The sequence below is a fragment of the Staurois parvus genome, unplaced genomic scaffold (genome assembly GCF_062004578.1).
Source record: "Staurois parvus isolate SC_StPar_1 unplaced genomic scaffold, SC_StPar_1.0 ptg002750l, whole genome shotgun sequence".
NCBI classification, from domain to species: domain Eukaryota; kingdom Metazoa; phylum Chordata; class Amphibia; order Anura; family Ranidae; genus Staurois; species Staurois parvus.
In genome coordinates this window covers 13,937-20,904 of record NW_028320546.1, presented here as the reverse complement: position 1 = coordinate 20,904, position 6,968 = coordinate 13,937, and positions in this window count along the sequence as shown.

Here is a 6,968-nt window from a genome sequence, read left to right as displayed (position 1 = left end):
CAATCTAAGGTCCCTAACCCTCAAGGGGCGTACAATCTAAGGTCCCTAACCCTCAAGGGGCGTACAATCTAAGGTCCCCAACCCTGAAGGGGCGTACAATCTAAGGTCCCTAACCATAAAGGGGAGTACAATCTAAGGTCCCCAACCCTCAAGGGGAGTACAATCTAAGGTCCCCAACTCACATTCATACATACACATACTAGGGCCAATGTAGACAGGAGCCAATTCACCTACCAGCATGTCTTTGGAGTGTGAGAGAAAACCCAAGCAGGCACAGGGAGAACATGCAAACTCCAGGCAGGAGGTGCCATGGCTGGGATTCAAACCAATGACTTGAGTACTGCCAGGCGGAAGTGCTAACCATTTAGCCACTGTGTTGCCAATAAAAATACAAAGGAAAAGTGAGTGCTCTCTAATAAGAAGTTAAAGCACCAAAGGTAACCAATATAAAACCCTCAGGAAATAATGCTAAATAAATAGGTGCTGTCAGGGACTGCGGGTCTCGCAGCGGCGCACAGGTCTGCACATGCACAGATTGCCTAGGTGCACTAATGTGCAGGCACTAGGACCTGGGCGTCGGCGTTGGCAATTGCACCAATGACGGTGCAGGGCGCCCTATTTAAATTGCCAGACGGTGACTAGGTTGCCTCAAGGTCTAGTTCCTGTACCCGTGTTCTGAAATGTGTTCCTGTTGCCGATCCTGCTTGTCCTGATTTGTGTTGACCTTCTCCTGCTCTGACCCCCGGCTCGTCCCTGACTACTCTCCTGCCTGTTGTTATATTACTAATATATCATAAAAATGCAGCGCTATGGGTAGATGAGGAACTGATACATATATCAATACAGTGAATAGAGGAATTAGTCCATGTAGCAGTTAATAATATAAATATAAATATAAAGTGACTTCAAGTGCTCTCCTTTAATTCGTATTCAGGCGTTGTGCGGAATGGTGCAGAAAAAATGCACACTCACCAGAACGCACAGATAAATGAGCGTTTGTTAAGCATATGTTCCCCTCTGGGTCTTTAGGAAAAGGTCTGTAGTGCGATAACCTCCCTCTAGGGTTCCTGGGTGCTCCTGTCTGCTCCCTCACAAGGTGGATTGCGGACTTCTCCTTACAGCACGCCCCTTGTCCAATGACTGGGTGAGTAGCTGAAAATTGATGCTCCCCAGGGGAGTCAAGACAAGGACATACCCATAGTGTAGTAGGTGGTAAAAGAATTTATTCGTATGTCAAACTACTCGATAGTATACAGCGGTATGTGAAAGCAAATTGTGGACTAACCGTCCAGGTTGAAAGATGGCCGCCGGAGCTCCACGATGCTCCGACGGCGTGACGTCACGGCGTTCTTGGCTCCTCCTACGCGTTTCGTGCACACGCACGTCGTCTGGGGGCAATTCCCCCCAGACGACGTGCGTGTGCACGAAACGCGTAGGAGGAGCCAAGAACGCCGTGACGTCACGCCGTCGGAGCATCGTGGAGCTCCGGCGGCCATCTTTCAACCTGGACGGTTAGTCCACAATTTGCTTTCACATACCGCTGTATACTATCGAGTAGTTTGACATACGAATAAATTCTTTTACCACCTACTACACTATGGGTATGTCCTTGTCTTGACTCCCCTGGGGAGCATCAATTTTCAGCTACTCACCCAGTCATTGGACAAGGGGCGTGCTGTAAGGAGAAGTCCGCAATCCACCTTGTGAGGGAGCAGACAGGAGCACCCAGGAACCCTAGAGGGAGGTTATCGCACTACAGACCTTTTCCTAAAGACCCAGAGGGGAACATATGCTTAACAAACGCTCATTTATCTGTGCGTTCTGGTGAGTGTGCATTTTTTCTGCACCATTCCGCACAACGCCTGAATACGAATTAAAGGAGAGCACTTGAAGTCACTTTATATTTATATTTATATTATTAACTGCTACATGGACTAATTCCTCTATTCACTGTATTGATATATGTATCAGTTCCTCATCTACCCATAGCGCTGCATTTTTATGATATATTGGTTCTTTAGGGTGTTTGGTTACCTTATGTTCAGCTGCTATTTATTCTTTATAGGTGCGCTCGTTTATATTTCTTTTTACTATCTGTTGTTATATTACTATTGGACCTCCCATTGCTGAACCTTGGCTCGTGACCCGGCTGCTCTCTGTCTACTGCTTGGTACCTACCTGCCTCCACCGTTACCGACCTGGCTAGTCTGACTACGCTCATTCCTGACTGTCATCCATCCACCCCGCTCGGGACCTGGACTTGTCAGCCTCTTCACAGCAGGCTCACCCCCCCTGCACGTACCCTCGGCGGGACCCCTCTACCACAGTTGGGTGCACTCAGGGGTCGCGACCTGGTTTAAGTCCATCCCCACCATCAGGGGCTCTGGTGAAAAGGCAGACTGGGACTTAGACTCCGCGTCCTGGGGAATCCCGTTCTGTGGATCACTAGAGATTCTGCCGGGCGGTGTCTGACAGGTGCAGTGCTAAAATCATGACTATATAAATAATGCCCGTAAACATATAAATAAGTTAAAATTATATGCAAAGAATCAATCAAATTATAAAATAACAGTCTGTGCAGATCTGGGTACGAAATAGCAGTAGAATCCAGTATTGGTGCTCCAAATAGTGTGGTAAAATTACGCACTCACCAGATGCGTAATGTATATACGCATTAAATGAATCTGTAGAGGTCCCCTTTAGAAGTTGGATATGATCCCGGTCCAGGATAATCCTCCCTCTAGGTAAGGTGGTGCTGTCAGGAGCTCACAGGAAAATACAGGATCCAGCTGGCCAGAGATCCCTTTAAGGGATGGACGGGTGTAGATGCCTGCTTTAAGGAACTCCCTTCTCTGGATACTTATGGATGGCTGGATCGGGTGGACTCTACAAATAAATAGCTCCGCACAGGAGACCATAAAGAATGCCCATAGCAGGGGCGGACTGACAACTCATGGGGTAATAGGGGATCATGGGGCCCCTATGTCCTTGCCCAAACTGAAAAAAGCCTATGAAAAAGGTAACAGAGGCATCTCATGGGGCCCCCTACTGACCCCGGGCCCTGGGGCAGTGCCCGAGTTTCCAAATGGTCAGTCCGCCCCTGGCCTAAAGTGTAGTAGGTAATACCAGTAATTTATGAATAAAATGAATTTGCAAACTCAGAAGTAGTAAAAACAGGCAACATCAGGTAACGTGACATGGACTAACCGTCCAGAAAGTAAGATGGCCGCCGGGCTTCCACGTGGCTCCGGCGGCGTGACGTCACGGCGTCTTTGCTCCTCCTAACGCGTTTCGTGCGCACACACTTCTTCAGAGGTTGGAAATAAACCATTTTACAAGCAAAAGTCATGGAACTCTAATGCAAGCACTCTTTTTTTTAAAAAAAAAAAATCCATCAAATAAACTGTTTAAAATCTATTCCCTCTTCCTCATTCACCAATTTTTTTCTATACAGTGAAAAAAAAAAGTTTTTTCCCCTGTCCAGGGATTAATTTGGAAGGAGAAAGCTCTCTAGGTGTCCCTATTATGCGATCAAAAGAAATGAGTTAACCTCTTCGCGCAAACAGTATGCATTAATGCGGCCTCTTGGCAGGTGGGCCTTCACGCCGAGAGGCCATATATATACCAGAATGTAAACCGAGCTGTGCCGAGAGCTTGTGCCCTGAGCCAGGGGCGGACGGATTTGGAAACTCGGGCACTTCCTGAGGGCCCGGGGTCAGTAGGAGGCCCCATGAGATGCCCCTGGTACCTTTTCCATAGGCTTTTTTGTTTGGGCAAGGACACAGGGGCCCCATGATCCCCTATTGCCCGGGGGCCCCATGAGTTGTCAGTCCGCCCCTGCCCTGAGCACTCCCAAAGCTCCTGATCTCTGCTTGCGATCGGCAGCTTTACGATCATGTGACCGCTGTGACAGCCAATCATGGCATGTTCATAAACCTCGCCCCACCTCCGGGCATCAGAAACCTCTATAAGGGCTGGGAGGCGCGGCGTTATGAGGATAAAGTTAGGGATCGGTATAAATAGGAGTTTCCACAACATTTTCTTAAATCAGGAAATTTTGGTTGTATTTGGCCATTGTGTTGGAATCAATACAGAAGGTGAAGTTTGTTTGTTTTTCAGCGGTTTATGGGCTTTCTGATTGCACTGGAAGCACCTTTCGTCTATTCCGGAGGGCCCCAATTTACCTCTTTTTTTTTTTTATTACACGGGCAAAAAAAGAAATTGTTATTGCATAAAATCATCAAACCAGGGGTTTCCAAACTTTCTAAACACAGGACTAGTTTACCGTCCTTCGGACTTTAGGGGGGCCTGACTGTGGCCAGTGGAAGTAGAAAATGCCCTGGTATCAGTGGGAGTGCTTCAGGCTTGATAGTCAGAGGGAATAAATAAGTACATAACTCCTGAGGTCAGTAGGGAGAGGAATAGTGTACCATAAATGTATTAGTGGGAGATATAGTACCCCATTGTTGGCGTCAGTGGGAGGAATACTGCCCTGTCATTGGTGTCAGTGGGGGGGAATAGTGCCCAATCATTGGTATCAGTGGAGGGAATAGTGCCCCATCATTGGTGTCAGTGGGAGGAATAGTGCCCCATCATTGGTGTCAGTGGGGGGAATAGTGCCCAATCATTGGTATCAGTGGAGGGAATAGTGCCCCATCATTGGTGTCAGTGGGAGGAATAGTGCCCCATCATTGGTATCAGTGGGAGGAATAGTGCCCCACCATTGGTGTCAGTGGGAGGAATAGTGCCCCATCATTGGTATCAGTGGGAGGAATAATGCCCCATCATTGGTGTCAATGGGAGGAATAGTGTCCCATCATTGGTGTCAGTGGGAGGAATAGTGCCCCATCATTGGTGTCAGTGGGAGGAATAGTGCCCCATCATTGGTATCAGTGGGAGGAATAGTGCCCCATCATTGGTGTCAGTGGGAGGAATAGTGCCCCATCATTGGTATCAGTGGGAGGAATAGTGTCCCATCATTGGTATCAGTGGGAGGAATAGTGCCCCATCATTGGTGTCAGTGGGAGGAATAGTGCTCCATCATTGGTGTCAGTGGGAGGAATAGTGTCCTATCATTGGTGTCAGTGGGAGGAGTAGTGCCCCATCATTGGTATCAGCGGGAGGAGTAGTGTCCCGTCATTGGTATCAGTGGGAGGAATAGTGCCCCATCATTGGTATCAGTGGGAGGAATAGTGCCCCATCATTGGTGTCAGTGGGAGGAATAGTGTCCCATCATTGGTGTCAGTGGGAGGAGTAGTGTTCCATCGTTTACATCAGTGGGAGGAATAGTGCCCCATCATTGGTGTCAGTGGGAGGAATAGTACCCCATCATTGGTATCAGTGGCAGGAATAGTGCCCCATCATTGGTATCAGTGGCAGGAATAGTGTCCCACCATTAGTGTCAGTAGGAGGAATAGTGCCCCATCATTGGTATCAGTGGGAGGAATAGTGCCCCAATCTTTGGTGTCAGTGGGAGGAATAGTGTCCCATCATTGGTGTCAGTGGGAGGAATAGTGCCCCATCATTGGTATCAGTGGGAGGAATAGTGCCCCATCATTGGTATCAGTGGGAGGAATAGTGCCCCATCATTGGTGTCAGTGGGAGGAATATTGCCTCATCATTGGTATCAGTGGGAGGAATAGTGCCCCACCATTGGTGTCAGTGGGAGGAATAGTGTCCCATCATTGGTGTCAGTGGGAGGAATTAGACATCCTTGTTGGTGTAAGGCTAGGTTCATACCAGGGGCGGACTGACCAAAGTGCATCAAAAACGCATCAAAAATGCACCACATGCTTTTCTTCAGCATCTCCATTAAAGTCTATTGAACCAAAACTCACCGTTTTTACATTTAAAAAAGTCCATGACCCTTTCAAAAAATTGCACCGTTTGAAAAAGAACCTCACCCATAGGAAATCATGTTAACACAAAACGCACAACAACACGCTTAGGTGTGAACCTAGCCTAAGTGAATGGAGTAGTGCTCACTGTTGTTGTCAGTTGGAAGAATTATTCCCCACCATTGGTGTCAGTGGAGGGAATAGTGCCCCATCATTGGTGTCAGTGGAGGGAATAGTGCCACAGTATTGGTAACATTGCGTGGAATAGTATGTATGTGTCTTGCATGAGTGGGAGCAAAAAGGTCCCCAAGGGGCATCCAGCTCATGGACCACAGTTTGGAGATCCCTAAACTAACCTAAGTACATTGCACAAAAAAAAATGATGTATTTATATATATATATATATATATATATATATAAATATATATGTATCTCACGGAAGTGAGCCCCCCCTCCCCCTCACATTCCTGTAAATATTTGATTCTCTCTTTCCATGTGACAACACTGAAGAAATGACACTTTGCTACAATGTGACGTAGTCAGTGTACAGCTTGTATAACATGTAACTTTGCTGTCCCCTCAAAATAACTCAACACACCGCCATTAATGTCTAAACCGCTGGCAACAAAAGTGAGTCCCCCCCCTAAGTGACAAGGTCCAAATTGGCCCAATTAGCCATTTTCCCTCCCCGGTGTCATGTGACTCGTTAGTGTTACAAGGTCTCAGGTGTGAATGGGGAGCGGGTGGGTTACATTTGGTGTTATCGCTCTCACTCTCTATACTGGTCACTAGAAGTTCAACATGGCACCTCATGGCAAAGAATTCTCTGAGGATCTGAAAAAAAGAATTTTTACTCTACATAAAGATGGCCGAGGCTATAAGTAGATTGCCAAGACCCTGAAACTGAGCTGCAGCACGGTGGCCAAAACCATACAGCGGTGTAACAGGACAGGTTCCACTCAGAACAGGCCTCGCCATGGGCGACCAAAGAAGTTGAGTGCACGTGCTCAGCGTCATATCCAGAGGTTGTCTTTGGGAAATAGACGTATGAGTGCTGCCAGCATTGCTGCAGAGGGTGAAGGGATGGGGGGGTCAGCCTGTCAGTGCTCAGACCGTACGCTGCACACTGCA